General features: G+C 37.0%; 1 protein-coding gene and 1 long non-coding RNA gene across 3 annotated transcripts in view; one reads left to right on the top strand and one right to left on the bottom strand.

Moving 5' to 3' along the window:
* LOC106877486 (uncharacterized) overlaps window positions 1–27,915 on the top strand; it is a 224,232-nt gene that overhangs the window by 63,540 nt on the left and 132,777 nt on the right. The gene's annotated exons all lie outside the window — the stretch shown is intronic.
* Window positions 18,765–26,251, bottom strand: LOC128247262 (uncharacterized). The gene is made up of 2 exons (XR_008263616.2): window positions 23,461–26,251; window positions 18,765–19,768 (listed from the first exon to the last, which is right to left on the bottom strand). It is a non-coding gene; the product is annotated as an uncharacterized LOC128247262 (long non-coding RNA).

Here is a 27,915-nt window from a genome sequence, read left to right as displayed (position 1 = left end):
TTGCCATTTAATAATTATAACACATCCTCTAAAGGCAGAAATAATTTTAATAAATCAAGAATTTATTATATGGTATTTGGTACACTGTATTTGTCTATGTTGTTCAAATACATACCTGTGTAAATGGAGTGTTGCTGGGAAGGACTGGAATTCTTATGATAAACATTTTCACCAACAGCACAGCCTGTCAGTTTTGTTACTTCAGTCAGAGACTATGGTAATCGTTTGACTGCCAGTGGTGTGCCATTGTACAATGTCTATTTCAGAAGATAAATAATTGAATATCGATTCTTTCATCAGTCTGTCTGTGGTGTGACACACTATATAATTATATAGTTCCAGACTGTTGAGGAACTCAGTGGAGTATTTTACAGCTTATTTGGAAAAAATAAGAAGAAAGTTTTTAGAGACTTGAAGAAAAATTCATCTCCATTCTTTTATCAACTATTCTTTGTTTCAGTCATTAGACTGTGGCCATGCTGGAACACTGCCTTGAAGGGTTTTGTCAAAGAAATTGCTCCCAGTATTTCTTCTTTTTTTTTTTTTAAAGTTTGGTATTGATCTTTTTGCTGAACACTAAGTTATGAGGACATAAATCAACACATGTTGTCAAGCAATGGTGGGGAGGTGGAAGGACAAATACAAGCACGAAAATACACTTGCTGAACTGCTAAGTTACAGAGACATAAACAAACAAACAATGATCTGTGAGATGGGGGGTGGGGGACAAACAGACAAACGCACACACGCATGCACATGTATAATCACACAGTCATGTCTGTTGAATAATTCGTTCATTGATCATCTTAACAGCTTTATCAGTTGGAGCTCTTTTTAGCACAGTTGTGCTAAATGTTATGAAAAGCATTTTTTTTTAGTTAATTAACTGATAAAGACAAATTATTATTGTCAGTCATAGATATGTCTCTATATGGATCAGGCACAACATCCCTTTGTAAAATCAGCTAAATAATTAGTCCTTGTTAAAATAATCCTTCAGGTTTGTTTCTTATTTAAGTTTTGTAACATTTCCACAAATGTGATGATTTCAATTAGCTTCTGAATTAATCAGCTCTTGTCTCTTTGGGAATGACTCTAAGTGTTGAAAGTCTCTTGCGAAAACTACTGTTACGCCACCAAAAACGAAAATTTGTTCTGTCGATATCCTTAAGTTTGACCCAAAGTTTCAAAAGGAACTTTGAACCATAATGCTCTCATCTGAAGTTACCAAAGAGCTGTTTTAGCATTTCTACAGCTCCTGTTTTGTTGCAATGTTACACCTGTACCATCAATACTAACATCTGAATGTGGCACCTTGGGCAAGTATCTTCTACTATAGCCTTAGGTCGACCAAAGCCTTGTGAGTGGATTTGGTAGACAGAAACTGAAAGAAGTCTGTCATATATATATATATATATATATGTATGTATGTATGTGTGTCGAAGTTTGTCCCCCCAACATTGCTTGACAACCGATGCTGGTGTGTTTACGTCCCCGTAACAAAGATATTACCAGTGTGAATTTCAAGAAAAAATGGAAAGTGCGTTGTATCAACATAACAGTTCAACCACATGCATGTACTTGTACACACTCACATGGTTGATATTTGTATGTCCACACCAGTTTCCCCCGACATACAGGCATTCATACATCTGTACATATACATAAACACACACATATCAATAATATCTCATCTTGATAAATTAAAATCATGTTGTCCAGAAATTCCTTTATGTGAACCAAGATAAACAAAGTGTGAACATTCTGTTTGATCTCTCATTGTTCTTTCATACTTACAATTCACTATTGTCATTTTCTGTCTTTGTATTTTTCTCTCATTCCCCCATCTCTCTCTCTTTTGTTTTACCTACCTATCAGTCATTGACTATCTGTCTTTCTCTCTCTGATATCAACAATATTTCAGTCAATACTGAATTATTTACAAACACACACAGTCACAAATATACAATAGATGTGTGTCTGTGTGCATGTGTATTTGGAATTGACTCCCTTACTGAATAATTATGATTATATTCCTTTCCACTATAGGGACAAGGCCTGAAATGTTAGGGGAGGGATTAGTTGATTACATTGACCCTAGTGCTCAACTGGTACTTATTTTATTGTCCCCAAAAGAATGAAAGGCAAAGTCAAACTTAATGGAATTTGAACACCGAATGTAAAGATGGATATAAACGACAAAGCATTTTGCACAGTGTGCTAACATCTCCACCAGCTCACTGCTTTGATAATTATTCATAATATTAATCATTAATATTTAACTTTCATCACCACATCATTATTTCTCCTTCACTTCTAAATGCTTACGACATTAAAAACGCTAACACTTTGCATGAAGCAGCATTGAATAAAATATATTTGTGTAAAGTCATATTCAATATGTCCAAGTGCGTTTGGTTCTGATAAGACCTTTCACTACACATATAATCCTGGGAGAAATATTTCCTCCCAAACATGTGTGAAAACAGATTTGGGACTAAATAACGCTATTGGATCATAGGATGCAAGCATTTCTGCATTGTTCTGCTTCATCAGCTATGGAAACCAAATCTGACATAACATGATAAGAGTAAAATATATTGTATTAAAACAGCATATGGACATTTGCTGATATGTGTAAAGTTTGGTGAAGTTAGAATCAAATAATGTCACATGAAGCAGGTTTGTGTGACATTATTTAATTGTAGATTGACTATGCTTTATGCATGTCAGCAAACATTTTGTCCATTGTTTTGATAAGAATAATTTTGTTCTTGTCAGGCTGTGAATGGCTGATTTGGTTTTCATGGCAGACAAAGTGGAACAACACAGAAACACATGCATCCTACTATCTGATGATGTGCCTTAACCTCTCCATCCCCCAACCCTGCCAAAGAGAAAGAAAGAAGGTGTTTTCTCACTTGTCTCAATGGACAATTGTCTTTCTATGGACTACTTCCGCAGCAAAAAGTCTTATCACATTCAAATTCACTTGAACATGTTAAATATAACTTTACATGAATGTGTGTGTCTGTGTGCATACACACTACACTTCCATACACAATTTGTTTTTGTGTTTTCTGGAGAAATTTTTCAAATTCCTTCTTAGTAGTTATGTGGCATGGCTTCTCCTTATGGCAAGCCCAATGAATGGGGGTTAAGCAGAAATGCATGGATCATTTTCAAGAAAAACTGGAAAGCAATGTGATGTGGGTATAGGTAAGGTGTATGGGTATATGGTGTAAATAGACATTCTCAGCAGAAACCTGTTTGAGTATTCAGAACATGGATAAATTTAGTTTCTTCACCACCAAATTCTCTCTCTCTCTTTGTATCTTCATCAGACTCCCTTCCCATCAATTTGACCCTCATTATTTTTCTTTATTTCTTTCTTCTCTATTAATCCTTCCTTTTTCTTCCTATCTATTCCTCATTTGTCTACAGTCACTCAGACACATGCACACACTTACTCACTCCTGTACTCACTTTCTCTTCTCCCCCCCTCTATTCTCTGTCATCTACCTTTCCACTCACCCCCTCTTCTCTTCACCTGTTTTCTCTCCCACCTCTTTCTTTCTTCCTTTCTATTCTCACTCTCTTCTACTTCTCCTCTCACTTTCTCCCCCACTCTTACAGAATTCTTCTTTCATCACACATCTTTCTCATTCCACACTGGCCATTAGGCATACCAAATGCTAGTAGTCATGCTAATTGTTAATTGCTCTGATACTGTAATTCCCCCACCCTGCTCCCAATAGGGGTAGGGCACATTCCTGTGTGGTCAGCAGCCACTTCTCTTGGTTTCTGTTTAATTTTTTTAGTCACTGGACTTTCTAAAAAAGGCAGCCTAATCTCACTCAAATCACACTCTACTATTTTAATTTAAAAAATACACACACACACATATGTATATATATATATATATATATATATGAACAATATATGAGTATATGCATATATATGTACGTGTATGTATATACATTCATCTACATGTACATATAGATACATAACTGGGAACATGACGTGGCAAAAGAACATGGACAAAATGGTAAACAAGGTGCAACAAACAAGCAGGCCACATAGAAACATCCCCTTCATCAGCTGCCACCATTAAAACTCTGGCGTTTCGAAGAATTAAGGCAGTACGCATCGTTAAAATGGTTGTATGTATGTATGTGCATGTGTGTGTGTATGCTTATGTATATATATATACATATGTGTGTGTGTGTGTGTATGCTTGTGCATATGTGTGTGTATATATATATATATATATATATACGAACCCACAAGAGTAAACAAGTGAAACAGAGACAGGCAGAAACAAAAAAAATGCCGCTGTTACTTGAATACTATACAAATATGTCTTTAAAAAGCCTTTTCTTTTAAATTTACCAAAATTTAATTTTTCAATAATTTTTCAAAAATCTATTATTCATATTTACTGTTGAAAAGATCTCAAGGATCGAAACCGATTCTGTAATGCTCTTTATAAAAGTATTTTAGCATTTTCTACTTTGTCTTTTTTCCATACATATCTACTTGTGTGTTCCTCTTCAACCTTTTACATATATATTTATATATATATATATAAAAACAAATAGTAAATGAGTATATGCATATATACGTACAGGTATGTGCATACCGACATCCACCTGTATGTATAGGTGCATATCTGGGTACAGGGCATTGCAAACAAAATGTAGACGAGAAAACATACAAGCCACATAGAGAACATTCTACTTCATCAGCTACCCACGTTTTAACACCGGCGTTTCGAAGAGCTTGGGCAGGATGCATCGTTAAAACGGCTCATCCCATGGACCGCAGATTAAATTTGTATACGCAAATTAAATCTTGCTATGGAGGAATGTAGTGGCGGACAAAAAACAAAACAGGAAAACAAACAGAAAAGGCTTTACGGCCAGACGAGAAAAATTATGTGTGTATGAACGCTGTGAGGCACGAACTTGAAAGTAGGGACGAAGTGAGTTCGCGTGTTTGCTCGGCGATAGCCAAGGAAGAAAAGGATTATTGACCGGAAGCATGTGACCATGCCGGTGTAAGGGGAAGAGAGTGGTAGAGGGAGAAACAAAGGGAGAAAGTAGAAGAATAGGTGAGCAACGAGAGGAAAAGAGAAAGAGAGGAAGTACGAGGGGGGAAAAAAGAGATACATAGTAGTAACAGAAGAAGAACGAGAGGGGTAAAGCGAGATACGTAGTAGTAAAGAGGAAGAACAAGAGGGGGAAAAAAGATAGAGGAACAGAAAGAGAAAGAGGGACTGAGAACGTTTTGTCAGAAGAGTACTTCAGGACTGACAGTTTAGTTTCAAACCAGCCATAATGGGAACCTCTATTCAACTGCTGGACGTGCTAGATATAGCAGCCAAAATTTTCCAGATCACTGTCTTAGAAAATGAAAAATATATTTTTCAGTGTAGTCCATGCCACAAATAAATAAATAAACCGATAAATAAATAAATAAATAAATAGAATGGTACATAACAGACTGGTTAGCCTCGGTCGGAATGCCAAATGTTGCAGATCTGCTTGATCAGGGCTTATCTGGGACAAATAAGATTGTTGAAATTAATCCTTTGGAATTTCAGCTAACTAACCTTCGGTTGATAATGATGATCCATAGGGACTAAAAATGTGTAGGGGTCTCATTTTTAAAAAAATTATTTATTTATTTATTTTTGCCAATTCCATTTAGTTCCTTAAATTGTAAGCTTGTTCCTCTTCTGAGTAAATATTGACTGTGCTATAGTTTGGTATTTGTTGTTTAACCCCAGGTAAGCCTCACTGGAACAAACTTATGATCAAAGGCATCTCTCTAGCTGTCCTCTTTTACTTGTTTCAGTCATTTGACTGTGGCCATGCTGGAGCACTGCCTTTAGTCGAGCAAATTGACCCCAGGACTTATTCTTTGTAAGCCCAGTACTTATTCTATCGGTCCCTTTTCCCGAACCGCTAAGTTACGGGGACGTAAACACACCAGCATCGGTTGTCAAGCGATGTTGGGGGGACAAACACAGACACACATACATATATATATGTATATACGACGGGCTTTTTTCAGTTTCCGTCTACCAAATCCATTCACAAGGCTTTGGTCGGCCCGAGGCTATAGTAGAAGACACTTGCCCAAGATGCCACGCAGTGGGACTGAATCTGGAACCATGTGGTTGGTAAGCAAGCTACTTACCACACAGCCACTTCTGCGCCTCCTGTTATTTTTATTTATTTTCCTTTTCAGGCATAATGTATCAGGGGCTACACTATCCAATGTGTGCTTGTTCCTTTTTAAGACAGTAAGGGTGTGTGATTTGAATGGCTGTATTTTCTAGCAAATTGAGTGATCTTATATATGCTCCCTCATGAGGTTGGTTAGCTATTGTTATTTGGTCCCAGATCAACCCTGTGCCACAGAATGAAAGTATTTCCAGCCATGGCCATCTTGTTGACATTTTGTGTATCTGGAACAGACATGGGCAAGTGCAGCCCATGGAACTTTCTAAATGGCATGTCCGATGAAAATTTACCTTGGATTTTTTTTCAGTAGTGTAACCTACCTGACGAGCTATGTCTCGTCTCATGTGGCCTGCTTCTCAAAAAGGTTGCCCATGTCTGATCTAGAACCTTAGGCACAGGGCATGACTGTGTGATAAGAAATTTGTTTCCTAACCATCTGTTTTAGGGTTCAGTCCCACTGCAGAGCAACTTGGGCAAATATCTTCTACTATATCACCAGGCCCACTAAAACCTTGTGAGTCAATTTGGTAAATGGAAACTAAAAGAAGCCTGTCATGTAAAAAGCACTGGTGATGGTGCCATGTAAGTGGCACCCAGTACACTTTGTTAAGTGGTTGATATTAGGTAAAAACAAAGCTAAAACAGATAATGGAACCTAGTGCAGCCCCTGGCCTTGCCAGGTCCTGTCAAGCCATCCAGCCCATGTTAGCATGGAAAACGGACTTGAAATGATGATATGTGTGTGTTTTACTGGGTTTTTTCTGCCTTTACTTCACATGATAGATGTAAATGAGTGCCACCATCACGTAAGCAGCATCCCCTGTTTCCAGTCTGCTGCGAAAGACATGCCTGCTCATGAAGGAATATTACTTTACTTGGAAACATGTGAGGGTTGATGACAGGAAGGGCATCCAGCTGTAGAAATTCTGCCTCAACAAATTCCATCCAACTCATGCAAGCATGGAAAAGCGGTTATTAAAACAACAATGATGACAGTAATGACGATGATAACTTACATTATCCAGTTTATCCTCTTTTTATTTCTCCACATGGTACGAAGGAGAGATTTAGCTTTTATTTTTAGAAGGTCAAGTGACTATGCAAAGATTCTCTTATTGACTCATCAAATATCTGAGAATAAGATATCACATGAGTAATTGAACTTGGCACTGCAAAACACGGTAATCATTCATTACTTTCACAATGGTGCAGTTTACTTAGAGTCTTCAGTTCATACCACCTGCAGCACATACAGCAGTGTGAACTTCGTTTTTTAAGAGTTAAGTATCTTGGTCATGAATGCAATGCAACACTTATGTTTGCATAGTATCCAATTGACTTAATTATCTGCTGCACTCTCTACACTCCTTGTGTACTCTCCTAAAATTCTTGGTTTTATGCCAATGTAAAAAAACAATATAATTAATATTTATGTAAATAGATACACACACATATATATATATATGTATATACAGTATGTATGTTCATATGTATGCTTGGTCTGCAATGTTTGCAGTTGTGTATGCTTGTCAAGAGCAGGCCTCATTAGCCACCAATGGAGCCGCAAATGCAAAATATAAGTTAGTCCTAGAGCACACAATGTTCCTGAAGGTCGGCAATGGTCTTCCTCGCTCACGAGTGGACAGCCATTATGTATGTATGTATGTATATATGTGGGTGCAACCATGGCTGTTGGGGTTAAGAAGTTTGCTTCCTAATCACATAGTTTTGGATTCAGTTCTACTGTGTGGCATCTTGGGCAAGTGTCTTCTATTGCCCCAGGCCAACTAGAGCCTTGTGAGTGGATCTGGTGATTAAAACTGAGAAAACACATTTTGTGTGTGTGTGTATGTGCGTACATGCATATGTATACATGAGTGAGTATAAATGTGTTTGTACCTCCTCACTGTGACATCATTTGAGAATTGTCACTATCATATAATTGGTGTCCTTTGTTTCCAGTCTATCTCGAAAACCTGTCTGGTCATAGAGAAATATTATCTTGCTTAAAAACAAGTAAGGGTTGGCAGCAGGAAGGGCATCCAGCCATAGAGAATCTGTTCCAAATCATTCTCTCTGACTCATGCAAGCATGGGAAACTGAACATTAAAGCGATGATCATATCTCTGTATATTTATTGTGTGTGTACATCTTCCATTTTTATAGTTTGGTATCCTTAATTATATCCTAAGCACTATACTGTTAATTGAAATAATAATTTTTTTAACCACACGGTTCCCGGTTCAGTCTCACTGCGTGGCACTTTCGGCAAGTGTCTTCTACTATAGCCTTGGGCCGACCAAAGCCTTGTGAGTTGATTTGGTAGATGGAAACTGAAGGAAGTCCGTCGTATATATATATATATATATATATATATATATAGAGAGAGAGAGAGAGAGAGAGAGAGAGAGAGAGAGAGAGAGAGATGTGTGTGTGTGTGTGCCCCTCCAGCATCGCTTGACAACCGATGGTGGTGTGTTTACATCCCCGTAACTTAGCGGTTTGGCAAAAGAGACCGGTAGAATAAGTACTAGGCTTCCAAAGAATAAGTCCTGGGGTCGATTTGCTCGACTAAAGGCGGTGCTCCAGCATGGCCACAGTCAAATGACTGAAACAAGTAAAAGAGAGAGTTAATAACCGAAGATGGTGAACTACCATGCTGGACAAAATGCTTAGCAGTGTTTCTCATGCCTTTATATTCTGAGTTCAAATGCTACCAAAGTCAACTTCGCCTTTCATCCTTTCGGGGGTTGATAAAATAAGTACCAGTTGAAACTAGGGGTTGATGTAATCAGCTAGCCTCTCCACAAATTTTAGACCTTGTAACAGTTGAAAGGATTGTTTGATAACCTTCAAGTTCCAATAATAAAGAAAACGAGTTTATAATAAAGAAAGGCTTCCTCATTTAACTTGAGCATATTATTGCACAGTGGAGGCGCAATGGCCCAGTGGTTAGGGCAACGGACTCGCGGTCATAGGCGTTGTGAGTGTTTATTGAGCGAAAACACCTAAAGCTCCACGTGGTTCAGGCAGGGGATGGTGGCGAACTCTGCTGTACTCACTCTTTCACCACAACTTTCTCTCACTCTTACTTCCTGTTTCTGTTGTACCTGTATTTCAAAGGGCCAGCCTTGTCACACTCTGTGTCACGCTGAATCACCCCGAGAACTACGTTAAGGGTACACATGTCTGTGGAGTGCTCAGCCACTTGCACGCTAATTTCACGAGCAGGCTGTTCCGTTGATCGGATCAACTGGAACCCTCGACGTCGTAAGCGACGGAGTGCCAACAGCTAGGATATCAGATTTGCTATTCTGGAAATTGTTTATGGAGGTTCCTTAAAAAATTTATCTGCTGTAATCCAGGGTCCTGTCCTTTGAGAGAGAGAAAGATTTCTGATTTATATTCATAAGGCAACAGAATGTGAAACTAAGGAAAGAGGTCATTTTATAATTTATGGAATTTATTTTCACTTTATAGCAATACCAGTAACATATTCCTTCATGTCCGTACATAATACTAAAATATAATGTCAGTGGTATATTTGAGGACAATTTTGTTTTTATGAATTTTCAGTGAGCCGGGTGTATAGTTGATTATAATTTGTTCTTGACCTTAGAGAGAAACATAAGTAAACTCAGCCGCATTCTTCACGAATGAAAAATAGTGAGGTATTGAATTGTATATTGCGAAGTATCCAGTGTCCGAACGATTCGATTATCTCTATGAAATATTTTATTTGGGTGGTGATGGCCAATTGGAGAAAAACCGCGAAGTGTGAAGTATATTAATTGAAGGGAGATAACTAATGCCAATAACATTGTATATAAATGTAAGGGAGATAATTAAATATATTCGCTACGATAGCGTAAACAGCTTCGACTTAATGTTATCGTGTAACTGATGGTTTAAAACAAAAAAGCATTGATTAAATGTAATGTAATAAAGTTTAGAAATGATATTTCACTTCTGACAGCTAATAGCATGATAGTGCCGATATTTAAATTTTAATAGTCTAAATTAGACATGGGCACGCTCACCACACATACACACGCACACACTCGCTAATATATAATTATTTCCCTTACCCTTGTAAGCCATGTTGGCGGTTTTGAACATCAAATCTATTTTCTAAATTCCACATCATACGGTTTTATTTCTTATCTGTAATTCCTTGTGTTTATATTAGAAATTGATCATTGGTTGATCATTCGGAGTAATTAATTGACCGTTCGTTGTTAGACTGGTGAGCTCAGTATCGTTCATATTAAAGATGCAGAATTTTGTGCTTGATGGACAAGGTCTGTGACCTCTAGATGGGGCTGTGCACCCTGAAGGCCGCTTTTGCTTTCCCACTCCTTCTTGTTATGTCCTGATCTATTCTACCCTCTCAAGTTGATGACTCCTCCCAAGTATACACTAATGAAAAGATTGTTGTGTAAATTACAGCAGCCCACAGTAGTAAGTTCCTAACTTGTGACAGGTCGTAACTCAGTGTTGTACATCTCCATTGTATTCCACATGACATAACATGAAACGGTCTTTTGCTATCAAATTGGTTGCCACCTTAAGTAGCCATAATCATTTGCAATCATGCAAAAACACATCAACATTAGCAAATAATATCATAAACTAGGTACATAGATACAGTTCACATATGTTGACCAGAGAGCATATCAGAAACATATATATATATATATATATAGATATATCATCATCATCATCATCATCATCATCATCATCATCAAACGTCCGCTTTCCATGCTAGCATGGGTTGGACGATTTGACTGGGGACTGGCAAACCAGATGGCTACATCAGACTCCAATCTGATCTGGCAGAGTTTCTACAGCTGGATGCCCTTCCTAACGCCAACCACTCCGAGAGTGTAGTGGGTGATTTTTACATGCCACCGGCACAGGAGCAAGACCGCTGCTCTGGCAGTGATCCCGCTCAGATGGTGTTGTTAGCACTCCACTGGCATGGGTGCCAGTCATCAAATTTGGTTCGGTTTCGATCTCACTTGCCCCAACAGGTCTTCGCAAACACACACACACACACACACATATATATATATGTAGTGAAACTACCTATCGCCATTAGATACAAAACTGCTATCGCCATTCTTCTCATTTAAATATAAACAAACGCGAACGTAGGGGAAAACATTAACCTTGTCATCACGTGACTGATCATTATTCGAATCGGCAACTACTTCGAACCTTTCCCGGCAGAACGCAAACTGACCAATCACGGCCCCTAATAAGGTCACGTGATAGAGTAAAATTCTGAAGCCATCGGGAGCCCATAGTTTGTTATAAATAGCTTTAACTCATACCCAATAATTTGTCTCGGTCCAGTTTCTCTTTGAGAACTGTTCCGTGTACCACACGACAGCAGCAGCAGCCAGCGACCACTTCAGCAGCTTCGTCCAGCCACGATGACCTCCGCCGTCGCCACATCAGCAACAAGAGTCTACTACTACTATCCAGCATCATCGTCATGACCAACACGATTCTACGATTACTACTACCGAGCATCAATCTCCACGACTTATTATGTACACCACACCAAACCTCCGCGGCACATCTCTCTCTTCGATTCTGTTAGGTGACTCAGCTTCACCACGGTAAATAAACAGACAAGAAATTCTCAGCCAGCAACGAACATCTGTATAACAAGAATCTCGGCCCGGCATCGATGCCACGACATCACAACTAGTGATCAGCACTGCCACACTCAGCCTCTCCTCACTTTCACATACAGAACTTTTCCTATAGTGTACTAACAAACTGGTATAATTGCTCACGTGTCATTTACTGACTCTCTTTCTCTCTGCTGTAATAACATACACACACATACACACTTTTCTTTGTACGACGGCCTGTCTTTGATTATGTTCTTATATGTCGCATTCACACTCTCACACAGACATACATCTTTAACGCTATAATAAATATCTCTGTTATTCATCTTATACGGTTGTGGTCTTTCATTACTGGTCATCTATGTTATCGTCGCATAACATCATCTATATCATCATTTGATATATATATTTGTATGTTCAACTGTGTGACACGTTTAAATAAAAGGAGTCCTCTGTTTGTCCATTCGTCACCATTGCTCCTTTTTGAGTTCGCACGGTCGTCCCTTACATATATATATATATATGTATGTATAATGTTGAATGCTCTGTATTCTTTTGAAGATATTTGAGTTTTTTTGTCATTTATATTTTTTCTTTATAATTATATTTCTTTTATTCATTTCTGTTTTTCTTTACCAGTGAAGTAGGAGGTTAATTTGCATGGCTCATTGAGTCTTCAGAAATTTTTATCTCCATAAATGGTTAAGGTACAAATAGTTTCATGTATAGTTGCAGGCATTGCTGAGTGGTTAAGAAAATTGTTACCCAACCACTTGGTTCTGGGTTCAGTTCCAGTGTGACACTTTTGGCAAATCTCTCATACTATAGCATTGGACCAACCAAAGTATTGTAAAATTGTTTAGCCCAAGGTATATATATGCTGTATGTGTATGAGAGAAAGAGAGAAAGAGATTTGTTGTCTCCTTTTCTTGGCATTGCATGATAGTCGTAAACAAGTGTCACTGTCATACAAGCGGTGTCCTTCATTTCCAATCTTTTGTTAAAAAATATGTCCAGCCACGGGAGAATATTACCGTACTCAGAAATGGGTGAGGGTTGGCAACAGGAAGGGGATTTAGTTGTAGAGAATCTGCCTCGACAAATTCCATCTGACCCATGCAAGAGTGGAAAAGTGGACACTAAAACAACAATAATGATGATGATGATGATGATGATGATGATGATGGTTTTTGGGGGTTGAGTGTAAGTTTATTGCTACATGTCAATGTTAGTACAATGACTGACAAGGTAAATATTTGGATTCTTGGCACAAGGTTTCGAAGTTCATATTTCACTATAATTGTTGTATTGTGTCATGTAGTTGGCACTTAGCTGTGTTTGCTGAAATGAATCTAAATTAGAAATTAGATGCTGCTGTTAGAACAGCTTGGTAACAAGAGTACCCAGCTGACAGCATTTTTGAATCATTTGTGAAATTCTCCTGAAAAAATTTTGATTTGCTCTTCTGATAGTGGGAAGTTACGATTTATGGCAGCATTTGTAATAGTTACAGAGCTGCACCTCATCTTGTCACTGAGTCAAAGACAAATGATTAGACACAGAACGAATAACAAATGAGTGATTTGGATTAGATGTATCTTGAACACTCACTTTTAAAATTTCTCTCTGTTGCTGATGTCTATATTAATCAAATAATTTTGATCTGACTCACTCTGTATTGATTAAAGAGATCAAGTGTTGCAGCTTCTGGCTGCAAAGTTAACAGCCTATTTTTGTGACTTGCAGGTACCATATCTACCCAGTACTTAAATCTGTAATTTTAGGTAATGCAATAAGCATGTGTATGGGTTGATGCAATATATACATACACACACACACACACATATATATATAATCAAATTAAAACATTAGGGTAAAAAATTGGATATTAATTAATATCGATTTATTATCAGGAAGCAAGCACATTAAAAGAATCAGAGAGATTCAGAAAAAATATCTGAGATCTCAAGGGATTATTGTGTATGTATATGTAAAGAAGACCACTAGGTGGATGGCTAATGTGCTAGAAAAAGATCACATGTAATGTGTCTACTAAGACCTAATAGTTCTCAAATGTTCAGTTTCCGTCTACCAAATCCACTCACAAGGCTTTGGTCGGCCCAAGGCTATAGAAGACACTAACCCAAGGTGCCACGCAGTGGGACTGAACCCGGAACCATGTGGTTCGTAAGCAAGCTACTTACCACGCAGCCACTCCTACGTTTAACATCTTCCAGTCTTTTCTATGTGTTTGTGTATGCATGTTTGTATATATGATTGTCTCACATCTACCTCCATGTCCCTTCCAGAAAAAAAAAAAAAAAATGCTCTACCACTGCAGGTCAGTAAGAAAGTGAGAGTTAGAAATCAGTTCCTTACTATAACACAGTTGTGTTGCGATTTGTGGAATGTACAGCAGAGATATTCTGCTTGTTGAACCATGAGAGGTTGATATCAGACAATTTGCGGAATGTGTTAAGGTCAGGTCAGAGGAGCTGTTATTTAATGTCCTTAGGGTCATCGGTCAGAAGATCTCATTGCTTAATCAACATGTCAACTAGAAATAGATTGTTACAGAGATTTGCTTCACTGTCTACCAAATACTCCATCTCCTCTCCTATCCTCTATAATATAATAATGAAATTATGTGACCAATTAAGTAAATCCATTTTCTAAAATTTACTATTCTTTGTTTCTATTTGTTTGAAAGAGAAGAAAAGAAAGTGTTGCACATACATTTGAAACAAAACTAGTCTGCACTTGTGTGTGTGTGTGTGGCAGCTGACTTGATAGATTGCTGGGCTACCAGGCAAAGGTTACACTGTTCATATCTTGGATTTGGCTGCTATGATGTGTACTTTTGGAGTTATTTAACTTCCAGTGGCTCAATCAGCCTAACTGTAAATATTTATCATTACCCAAATGCAACACTCCCCAACAATTCACCAATGGTAACAGTGAGAGTATTGTACAGTTGATTTTGCTTGGTGATTCATTGGTATATTTTATCTTTTACTCGTTTCAGTCATTAGACTGTGGCCATGCTGGGGCTCCACCTTGAAGAATTTTAGTCAAGTGAATTGATCCCGGTACTTATTTCTGTAAAACCTAGTACTTCTTCTATCGGTCACTTTTGCTGAACTGCTAGGTTACAGGCACATAAACACACCAGCACTGGTTGTTAAGTAGTGGTGGACACACACACACATACGACGGACTTCATTCAGTTTCCATCTACTAAATCCGCTCACAAGGTTTTGGTTGGCCCAAGGCTATAGTAGAAGACACTTTCCCAAGGTGTCACACATTGGGACCGAACCTGGAACCAGGTGATTGAGAAGCAAACTTCTTATAGATAGATAGATAGATAGATAGAAATTCCAATGAAGGAGCCTTGGATCTAAGTCAGAAACCAGCTCTTTCTCTATTGGCTTGAAATCTTGAAATAAAACTGAATAGAATAATGACATACAGTATTCCACATGCTTTCCATTTATCAAATTCATTTGCAAGGCATCAAATAGCTCTTGACTGTAGAAGATACTTGTCCAAAATGTTGCTCAGTGGGACTGAACCTGAAACCACAGTTGCAAAGTGACTACTAAACAACACAGCCACACCAGCATCTATAGAGTATAAGTAAAATAGGTTTATTAGAGACATATGTGAATGAATTTATATGATGTAATAAATTTGGTCATGATCCACTGAGAATATTTTACAAGTTCTAAAAAAAAATTGAAAAATTCCCAAAAGAATTTCAAGTCATTTTCTTTTATATATTCATGTATTCCTCTTCCTCATTCGTTTTGTTTCAATTTGAATGCAGGATTGTTGTTGTTGGCACTCCGTCGCTTACGACGTCGAGGGTTCCAGTTGATCCGATCAACGGAACAGCCTGCTCGTGAAATTAACGTGCAAGTGGCTGAGCACTCCACAGACACGTGTACTCTTAACGTAGTTCTCGGGGAGAGTCAGCGTGACAAGGCTGACCCTTTGAATTACAGGTACAACAGAAACAGGAAGTAAGAGTAAGAGAAAGTTGTGGTGGAAGAGTACAGCAGGGTTCGCCACCATCCCCTGCCGGAGCCTCGTGGAGCTTTTAGGTGTTTTCGCTCAATAAACACTCACAACGCTCTGTCTGGGAATCGAAACCGCGATCCTATGACCGCGAGTCCGCTGCCCTAACCGCTGGGCCATTGCGCCTCCACTGAATGCAGGATAATGATGAAGAAACCCACAACTGTTGTTCGTTAATTCGCTGTCGGTACTGATCAAACAGGTTTTTGATCTGAAGCAAGTAAGACTATCCTGGACGTGATTATATTGGACATTGTATAACAATGGGATTGCAGTCACGTAGAGAAGTTTCTTTTCAGTTTGGCTGACAAAAAAAAAAAAACTTGTTGGTAAGGGAGGTAACTCTTTGTTATTGTGACTAATTTTTTTATTTAGCCCCAGGTTAGCTTTGACAAAACAAACTTATGATCGAAAGTATCTCAGCTTTGACTATCACGGTGTTTTTTTGTTTTTTTTTTTTAATTCAGATATGATGTATCTAGACTATATATTCAATGTTCACCCCCCACCTTTTAAAAATATAGTTGGATGTGATTTGGTAGCTACTTCTTGCATGTTGAACGACCATCTAAGGACCTCTCCTTGGGTTCGATATATATATATATATATATATATATATATATATATATATATATATATATGTGTGTGTGTGTGTGTGTGTGTGTGTGTGTGTGTGTGTGTGTGTGTGTGTGTGTGTGTGTATGCCCAGTGAAGTTAAAAGAAGAGATATCAGCCATTGACGTAATGGTTAATTATTCTGTGTGTGTATGTGTGTGTGTGATATCACTTTTGCCTAAAATTAGTTCCAGTATATTTTACTAATTCTATCTGTTTTCTCTGATTTCTTATCAAAGACCGACATTATTTTCTCAGTCTCTCTGGTTGTGTTTCTTATCAGTTTGGGATATAAATATGTAATATTAGAAACTACAAATCAACAATTTAAAATACTAATATATCAGTTGTAGATCAGTATAAAAATGGGTGGAAAATTAATACAGAATTGTCGCTATTATTATAATTTTTTTTCTTTCTATTTTTGTCTTGATGGTATGAATTGGATGAGTTTGTAATGACATATTTCCATTCATTTCACAATTTGCTATCTTATCTGTGAAGCATCACGTTTGACGTAACAATTTCTAGTCTTCTTATAGTCATTTGTTTTTTTTTAACTACTGTTATATGATGCCTTGTTATGAGATGGCTGAGTGGAAAACTATTGGACTCCCAGATCGAGTCTTGAGTTCAAATCCCATATGTATTTCACTACTTCCAGCAGACCCCTGTATACAATCTTATTTCAGTACTTAGCTTTTGGCAATAGGTACCAGATTATCTGGAAATACTCTTATAGACTGGGATCCTGTCCTCTAGAGGTTTGATTCATATCTACCTAATTACATGAAACCAGAGTAAAATACCAGTCATTGAAATCTGCAGGCAGCCTGCTTTTTTTATGTGATTCACTGCTGGCCCCTGGTCCCTCAAGAAATTTGGTGATAGCATTGTTGTTGCTTTCAACATTAGCAAAGCTTTCAACTCTGTTTGACCCTGCAAGAATCACCTACAAAACATACCCACCCATGGGGGAGGTGTCTATCTATCACTTGTGTCTCTAATAAGGAGCTTCATGTCAGATTACACTTTCACACCTTGTACTGATGGAGCTGTCTCTAGTCTGCATTATTAACTCAGGTATATCACTGCATTCAGTTTTGTTCTCGCGCTCTTTCTCTTACGCAACAACCTCCTTGCCATCATCTCCAACAATATTTACTCCTTTGCAGATGATACCATATTTCATTCTTGCCTCACTTTCTGCATGCAAGTATTATCTACATGCAACCTATGCACCTCATGTCAAACCTGTACTGGCTCCATGAGCAGAGATTTCAAAAGCGTCTTCCAATGTAGTTACGCCAATTTTGTATCCCTCAATAGTTAACAATTATAATCATTATATATATCAAGAAAATAATATATCATTCCTAAAACACAGTCAGCATGCACCTAGAACACTCGCTGTAAATGCTTGGGCTTGCTTCTACAGAGAATCTCTCCTAGTGATTGCATATCTTCATCAGAGCAAAGACTGGACCTCAAAGATTGGCCTTTCTCTTCAGAGCCGGCAAATTCTTTATTCCCCAACAACTACTAACTCCCCACAAAGCTCAAGTGAAATCCACAAGGGGGTCATACCACACACACACACACACACACACACACACACACACACACACACACTAGACCACATCTGAAGAAAGTCTGTTTAACCAATTGCTATGAAATTGCTCAAAGACACTCCAGACTCTGGTTCCGAGATCTACTCTCTCCTTTGACTGCCTTTTCTACCTCAACTATAAAGGCTTCTGCTGCTCAGATCCAGTTGATCTCATGTCGCTCCTACTCAGGTATCCTTGTCTCACTCATCACCCATTTCTTGTGTCCAATCCCCAGAAACTGCATTAACTGTTATGCTAAATTCTTACTCCCCCAGGACATTGGCTTTTGTAATTCCCTCTCTATTCATGCTTTTCCTTCAGCTGTCAACTTGCTTCACTTCTTATGGAACATAAATAGCATCAATTTCACATGTCACAAAAGGCCTGCAACAGCCACACTCTCAGACCAAACTTACAAAAAGACAAAAAAAAGAAGAATATTTTTAAATAATACTTAACCCTCCTATGCTAGCATTTTTTTTCCCATGTTTCTTTATTTGTGAAGTGAATTAAGTCATCAACAAACAAAAGAATTTGCATGTATAAGTAAATCAACAACACAATTTTAGCATTTTTATTTATTAATCTTTCCTTGATGGCATCAGTCAGACAGGTTTTCTGTACAGCATATATTGTCAGTTGTTTAACTGTGTCGTCTCACCTGTGAGGCCTTGCATCCTCTTATCTGATCTCACCTCTTCTTTCCATATATCTATTACAGATACAAAAAAAAACAAACACTATCTGCGTCTCTTCCTTTTAATACTAATGAACAGTTTTTGTCAATATAGCAATTGGAAAACTGTGTACTGTGATTTTTCAATGTATGTAAAGAAATCATTTTAACTGTAGATATAACTTTTAAGATGTTTCCATTCCTCTTAACCATTATATATTATTATAATTTCTTGAGATATCAGCTTACCTTAGTTTGCTAAGATTTGACGTGTGTAAAATTTCTTTGACATTCAAGATTTTTTCTTTTTCTGTCTTAATGAGTTTTTCATGTTTCTGTCCTTGAACTCATACTCAGGTACATTCAGAAACATTGTTCGAATTAATGTTATATGAATGCATAATTGCAGGCATGACAGTGTGAGCTTACTTCCCAACTATGTGGTCTTGGATTCAGTTCCACTGCACTGCACCTTGGGCAAGTGTCTTCTACTATAACCTCAGACTGACCAAAGCCTTGTGAGAGGATTTGATTGATGGAAACTGAAAGAAACCCATCGTATGTATGTATGTATTTTTTATGTGCCCTTGTCTAGACAGTTGTAAATGAGCAACATTGTCATATAAGTGAGTTTGTTCATTTCCAGTCTTCTGTGAAATATATTTGGCCTTAGTTGGAAACAGGTGAGAGTTGATGACAAGAAGGGCATCCAGCCATAGAAAATCTTCCTCAGTAAAATTCCATCCATCCATCCATCCATCCATCTTATGAAGCATGGAACAGTGGGTGTTAAAGCATTGATGTACACTCTTGCACCGGTTTCAGTCATTGGACTGTTACTTTGTTGTGGCACTGCAAATATTTGACTATCCATCCGGTTTTGCAATTACTCTGGTGACAAAACACAATGTTCAACATAGAAAGAAACAAGAAGAAAGGTACAGGTGAGAAAAGTGAAATACCCTGCTATACAAACATCAAAATAAACAGAAATTTGACAAAAATGGAGGAAACAATTACAAAATGATGAAAGTGACTATAGAATTTGTTTAGATACAAGAAACAAATTGAAAAAAATATTTTTCATGAAAATACTTCAAAATCCATGATAATTAAAGGATAAGGAAGAAATATAACAGTTTGTAGGAAAGTTTAAATTCAGCCAGATCAGGTATGCAAGTTTAATTTTGTTATATTTTCTGGGGTTGATAACCAACGAAGACTTAGAAATGGCAGCAGATTTGTAATATTTTAATCAGAATGAGATTTATGTGTGCAGCAACTATTAATGGTAGAAATATAAAAATAGATAAGCAAGGAAAGAATAAGATGTGGGGAAAAGACAAGTAAAACAGCATGCAAAATGAACTCCAAAACTTGTTGAACTCTTGACTTGAATAAAAGAAAAAATATTGATTACAAATTATGGCACAAGGCCAACAATTTTGGGAGAGAGGATAAGCCAATTACATCAACCCCAGAGTTCAACTGGTATTTATTTTGTTGAACCCAAACAGATAAAAGGCAAAGTCAACCTCAACAGAATTTGAACTCAGGACGTAAAGCCGGGAGGATGAAAGAAAAAAATGTTAAAACTATATTTGTATCGGCAAGCATTCTTTGTGCTAAAACAACTACTGGAATTCAGAGTCTTGATATTGCCAAGATGCTTTTGTCACTTGGCTCTAAGTCACCTACAGATGTTATCCTTTTGACTAGCATTCATGCTTTAACCAACTTATCTTCTTCCTGAGCATTGTATATCTAGGACATTTCCTAATGTCTACCTCTTTTTTTTTCTTTTCTTCTCTTTCGTGGTATGTAATTTGAAGGAGATTTGGTTGTTAGTGTTAGCAGGTTGAGCGACTTTGTACAGACAGCTTTGTACAAAGTGGATTCTTGTGAAATGAATTAATTTTTCTTTTCTTTTTAAGTAACCACTTCCAACATTATTTTTAGTTTTAAGAAAATCATTAACAATCATCATCATCATTTAACGTCTGCTTTCCATGCTAGCATGGGTTGGATGATTTGACTGAAGACTGGCGAACCAGATGGCTGCACCAGGCTCCAATTTGATCTGGCAGAGTTTCTACAGCTGGGTGCCCTTCCTAACGCCAACCACTCCGAGAGTGTAGTGATTGCGTTTACGTGCCACTGGCACGATGGCCAGTCATGCGGTGCTGGCAACAGCTACACTCAAAATGGTCTTTTTTATGTGCCACCTGCACAGGAGCCAGTCCAGTGGCACTGGCAACGACCTCGCTCAAATGATTTTCTAACGTGCCACCAGCACGAAAGAACAAAATCATAAATTTTCGGTGAATCTGTGTTATTCGTGTTGTATAATACAAACGCAATCTATGAAAATGTTTTTTTTAAAAAAAACTCAAAATTTTGTGAGACTGATACTAAACCGTTTGAATTTTAAAAGTTTATCTATTGCATGACTGCTGATTCCACACTGATTAAATGCAGCTAGTTATGTAAGTCAAATCTATATTGTTTTGCTATTTTGCAGTGGTTCTCATGAAATTAAAACAAATTTTTTAAAATGATCTGTTGTGAATAAGACTAGTTACATCTAGTGAAAATATTTTTATCCCATTTGCCTTTCAGCAAATCATGAGTTTAAAGGGTGCAAGGAGAAGCTGCCCAATGCACTTACACCAAATATTTCAATATTTGTAGGGATATGAAATGAAGCAGGAGCAATACAAGGATTTCATAGTGATCTTTTCACCATGTTAATTATCAACAGGTTTTATCATTATTTTTAAGCAACACCTGAATTATATTTTTTGTGAATATTAATGAAATTTCTAATAGATTACTCATTCTATGCACCAGTCTGACTTCACCTTGCTTTTGTGTATGAGTTTGTGTATATGCATGCATGTGTGTACATGTGTTCTATTCCTGAAATTTAAGTTTTTTTTCTCTCTATAGAAAACAAGCTAGTTGCTAAGAAAGTGATAAGACTTTCTTTTCCGAGTGAAGGCAGTTTGAGGCATGTGAATGTATATTTATTGCATGTGTGTGATAGGTCTCCATGGTGTATAAATTTGTATTCATGTTTGTGTGTTTGTATGCTTGCAGTAGATGAATATCTTTTACATTTTGTTTGTTTCAGTCATTAGACTGTGGCCATGCTGGGGCACCACCTTGAAGAATTTTTAGTGGAATAAATCAATGCTAATACTTTTTTTTTTTTTTCCCCAAGCCTGGTACTTATTTTATCAATCTCTTTTGCTGAACCACTAAATTACAAGGACTTAAACACACCAACACCTGTTGTCAAGTTGTGGTGGGACAAACACAGACACAAAGACACACACATGTAAATATATATACAATGGGCTTCTTTCAGTTTCCATCGACCAAATCCACTCACAAGGTTTTGGTTGGCCTAAGGCTATAGTAGAAGACACTTGCCTAAGATGTCATGCAGTAAGACTCTGCCTGGGACCATGGGATCTAACACAACCACACCTGCACCTATGTATATATAATAAAATGGTTGGTGTATGTTAGTGGTAGAGTTGCTAAGGGGATTCAATTGAAGCCCTGTTTTTTTTTTTTTTTTTTTTTTTTTTTTTTATCTTCACCAGCTGGTGAAATATTTTAACTGATTCTTGTCTTATGAGTTCAAAGTTTTAAATTCCAATGTGTAAGTTTTTATTGCATCCTTTACAGAAGCATGCAGTTGTGCTTGTCTCTCTTCCAATATGGTTGGTGTAAAACATTGTTCTTTACTTTATATTTTGTCATATCAGACTAAGCCTTTTGTTCTATATTTCTGTCGAAATACACTGCTTTTGTTTCAATTAATTTTGAAAATAATGAAGGTTTTAGTAAAAGTAACTTTGTCATTATTAAGCTGGTGTTTGGAACTTAAATTAACATACAATTTTGATGAAAGTTTTTAATTTAGATCACTTAAAAACAGGCAGTTTGTATCATGAAATTAGGAGCACCAGGTTGGGTATCAGAAAAGTGATTTGTGTAAAAATTTCCTCGTTAACCCTTTAGCATTCAACTTACTCTGTCAAATGTAATGCTTATTTATTTGCATTAATTTGAATTAATCATGCATTACCTTGTAGCTTTGAGATTTTGATTATGTGATTGTATAATTTTAGAATGATACTGTAAAATAGGTGTGAGAGACTAGATCTAACTGGTTTGAACAGAATATTAAAACAGAATATATAAAACAGAATATTTGAGTTGGATGTGGCCGGTTTAAATGCTAAATGGTTAAGGATTTCAGTGTAAGAATAGTGCATAAATGAAGATTTATGCACTATTTCAATAATTTTGACCCTAAATAGGATCCTTTTCAGAAGGTATTATTAGAGTAGAGTTCTTGGAGGAAAAACAAATTCAAAGTGACAAGTTCAGATAGAAACATACTGTAGCTAATAGCACAAAATATTATTGATCCCTGCTCCTTTTCTAAGCAGCTCCTTTCAAAAATATAAACTTCTAAAATAAAAGAAAAAAGAAAACACATTCAAATGAAATGTATGTTGGGATACAAAAATATATGAAAGGAAAAGAGTAAACCTGGTTATATTTACCCAATGTTGTTTTAGGTTTTATGTTATGTTGTATTTTCTGTTCACACTCTAAATTGTTGAGGTTTGTGGAGGAGACAAGTCAGGTGTTGTTTTATCTCTCTTCTTGAAGAAGGTTCTTTTCATTTATTTTAATATCTATAATTATCAGTTTTAAAATTCCACTGCATTATTGGCAAGTGCTTTTTGTGTGACATTCTGGCCCTCCATTTCAGTATTATTATCTGCCCGATTGTATTTTTACTTGCCCAACAAGTCATACTAAATTATGTCATAGCTTTGGATTAATAATAGCAAATAGTTATTATAGTAATAGAAAAGAGGTGGTAAAAAGAGTTTAAAAAAAAAATAAAACTCGGGAAAGTGGGTGTAAGACTCTAAGGTCAAGACTTATTGTCACTTTCAAAATGTCTTAATTTTTATATTTTTAATGATAACCATTACTATAAATGAATTCTTGTTGGCTTTTTGCTTTAGGTTATGTTCTACTTTAGCTCTTAGTTTTGTTGTTGATTCTTCTCTTTAATACTACTATTAAAAATAGTGAAATACTTCAGCCTTTCATGACTAACTTTAGCTGATAACATCTGCTTTAAGTATTGTACCCATTGTCTTTTTTATTATTATTATTATCATTTTTATTTTTATTATTATTATTATTATTGTTATTGTTATTATTTTTAAGGTGGTGAGCTGGTAAAATTTTTAGCACGCCAGGCGAAATGCTTTGCAGTATTTCGTCTGCCACTACGTTCTGAGTTCAAATTCCACCGAGGTCAACTTTGTCTTTTCATCCTTTCAGCGGGGGGTCGATTAAATAAGTACCAGTTGAACACTGGGGTCGATATAATTCACTTAATCCCTACCCCAAATTTGAGGCCTTGTGCTTCCAGTAGAAAGAATTATTATTATCATTATGAACGTCGCATAGTATACAATATCGTGAGGTTGTTGATTGAAGATATTGTGTCTACCGGGGTTTTGTACTGTTTGTCAAGTCACAACAAGGACCTCAGACAGACAGTACTTTATGCAATATGCGTGCAGTTTCAAGCAATGCCAACTTTTGCAATACATCTAGATTGTAGGATATCTCTAAAGTTTTCAGATTCAGCAATATTATTATTATTATCATCATCATCATCATTACTCTTTATTCTTTTACTCTTTTCAGTCATTTGACTGTGGCCATGCTGGAGCACCGCCTTTAGTCGCGCAAATCGACCCCAGGACTTATTCTTTGTAAGCCTAGTACTTATTTTATCAGTCCCTTTTGCCGAACTGCTAAGTTACGGGGGACGTAAACACACCACCATCGGTTGTCAAGCGATGGTGGGGGGACAAACACAGACACACAAACATACACACACACACATGCATATATATATATATACATATATACGACGGGCTTCTTTCCGTTTCCGTCTACCAAATCCACTCACAAGGCTTTGGTCGGCCCGAGGTTATAGTAGAAGACACTTGCCTAAGGTGCTACACAGTGGGACTGAACCTGGAACCATGTGGTTCGTAAGCAAGCTACTTACCACACAGCCATTATTATTATTTTTGTTAAAGCAGCGAGTTGGTAGAATCATTAGTACACTGGGCAAAATGCTTAGCGGCACTTCATCTATGTTTATGTTCTGAGGTTGACTGTATCTTTCATCCTTTTGGGGGTCAGTAAAATAACACTGGGGTCAGTGTAATCAACTAGACCCCTCCAACTAAGTTTCAGGCTTTGTGCTTATTGTAGAAAGGATTGGCAACAAGCTGGTAGAATCATTAGTGCACCAGAGAAAATGCTTGGTAGTAGTTTGGCCAGCTTTTATGGTCTGAGTTCAAATGTCATCGAGGTTGACTTTACCTTCCATCCTTTTGGGTCAATGAAACATGTGCCAGTCAAATATTGAGGTTGATGTAATCGACAATACCCCTCCCACAAAATTCCAAGCCTTGTGCCTATAACAGAAAAGATTATTATTATTATTATTATTACTATTGCCGAGGTTGACTTTGCTTTTCATCCTTTTAGGGTTGATAAAATAAGTACCAGTTGAACACTGGGGTTGATGTAATTGACTCATCCCCTTCCTCAAAACTGTTACCCTTGTGGCAAAATTTGAAACTTTTATCATTATTATTATTATTATTATTATTATTATTATTATTTCTTGATTTAATGCTTGTACATCATATGTGTGATTTAGGGTTTCCCTTATAGCCTAAAGGTAGGGTGTTTTTAAGGCACTGAGAATTGAAAGGGAAAAGGATAACTGAAAACAAAGCAAACATGTCAGTTTAATCCTGTAATCACAGCTCTTTGTTTGATTCAACGACTGATCAGCCAGAAAATAAAATTTTACTGTAATCAGCAATTATTTAGTGACGTATCACCATATGTAGACTTTGTTTCATGAGTCAGAGCAATGCAGGGTCTCAGCTATTAGTTTTAAAGAGAATAGGAATCACGTATGTCCTTTTAGCAAGGTTCTAAGCCTATAGAAAACCTGTGGTGTTTAAGAGAAGAAAAATTTCCTTAAGAAACAAAATAAGTTAGGTACTGGGCTACTAACAACATGGCTTTATTCACCATTAATATTTCACTGCCTTGTATCGTCATACATCTCTCTCATATTGGTTTTAAGCTTTGATTTTACGTAGACCATATTAAAACATGTCTTCCATATATAAAATGTTTTAAACTTTAGCTTTGGTTATCATACTTTAATAAACTCAGATTTGCCATAGCATAAAAAAAAGCAAATTTGTATTCAAAGAAAAGTTGCTTGTATAATTTGTAAATGGTATTTTCAAAGATAGACTTCAATTTTTGAAGTTGTCACTTTTACATTTCTTATAACATCTACTAGGCCTCTTTCTTATTTCTTTATTGCCTACGAGGGGCTAAACATAGAGGGGACAAACAAGGACAGACAAACGGATTAAATCAATTACATCGACCCCAGTGCATAACTGGTACTTTATTTATCGACCCCGAAAGGATGAAAGGCAAAGTCGACCTCAGTGGAATTTGAACTCAGAAGGTAGTGGCAGACGAAATACCGCTAAGCATTTCACCCGGTGTGCTAACGTTTCTTATTTCTTTATTACCCACAAGGGGCTAAACATAGAGGGGACAAACAAGGGCAGACAAAGGGATTAAGTTGATTACATCGACCCCAGTGCATAACTGGTACTTAATTTATCGACCCCGAAAGGGATGAAAAGCAAAATCGTCCTCGGCAGAATTTGAACTCAGAACGTAAAGGCAGATGAAAAGTAAAAACAATATTCTTTTCTTTTCTAGGCACAAGGCCCAAAATTTTTGGGAAGGGGAGCAACCGATTAGATAGGCCCTAGTACAAAACTGGTACTTAATTCATCGACTCCGAAAGGATGAAAGGCAAAGTTGACCTCGGTGGAATTTGAACTCAGAAGGTAACGGCAGACGAAATACCGCTGAGCATTTTGCCCAGCGTTCTAATGTTTCTGCCAGCTCGCCACCTCTTTCTACCACACACTAACCTTCAATAATTCATACTATCCAATTAATAATAGTTCTTTTCTCCTATAGGCTTGAGACCTAAAATTTTGACGGGGGAAAAGCTTAACTGGTACTTATTTTATCAACCCTGAAAGGATGATTTTCATCAAATTGGAATCTGAACTCAAAACATAAAAAGCAGAAGAAATGCCAATAAGCATTTTATCTGACATACTAACAATTTCGTCTTCTTGCCAACTTAGATAATAATAATAATTCTTTCTACTATAGGCACAAAGCCTGAAATTTGGGGGTGGGGGCTAATCGGTTTTATCAACCCCAATACATGACTGGTACTTTTATCGACCCTGAAATGATAAAAGGGAAAGTTGACCTCAGCAAAATTTTAACTCAGAATGTAAAGATATATGAAATGCTGCTAACGATTTTGTCTGCTTGCCCCTCTTATAATAATAATAATAATAATAATCTTTTCTACAAAGGCACAAGGCTTGAAATTTGGGAGGAGGGGACTAGTTGATTACATCAACCTCAGTGTTTCACTGGTATGTAATTTATCGATCCTGAAAGAATGAAAGGCAAAATCAACCTCAGTGGAATTTGAACTTAGGACGTAGCAACAGGTGAAAAACTGTTAAGCATTTCATCCAACATGCTAACAATTCTGCCAGCTCTTCACCTTAATAATAATAATAATAATAATAATAATCCTTTCTACAATAGTTTCAAGGCCTGAAATTTGTGGGGAGGGGTAAGTTGCTTATATCAATTCTGGTGTTTCACTGGTACTTATTTAATCAACCCCAAAAGGATGAAAGCATTTGGTACATCTTTACGTTCTAACGTCATTTTCGTCACCTTAATGATGATGATGATGATGATGATCATGATCACCACCACCACCACCACCACCATCATCATCATCATCATCATCATCATTTAACGTCCACTTT

The sequence above is a fragment of the Octopus bimaculoides genome, chromosome 3 (genome assembly GCF_046866305.1).
Source record: "Octopus bimaculoides isolate indiv1 chromosome 3, ASM4686630v1, whole genome shotgun sequence".
Lineage (NCBI taxonomy): Eukaryota > Metazoa > Mollusca > Cephalopoda > Octopoda > Octopodidae > Octopus > Octopus bimaculoides.
Note: the sequence above shows the minus strand (reverse complement) of the source record. Positions and strands in the feature narration are given on the sequence as shown.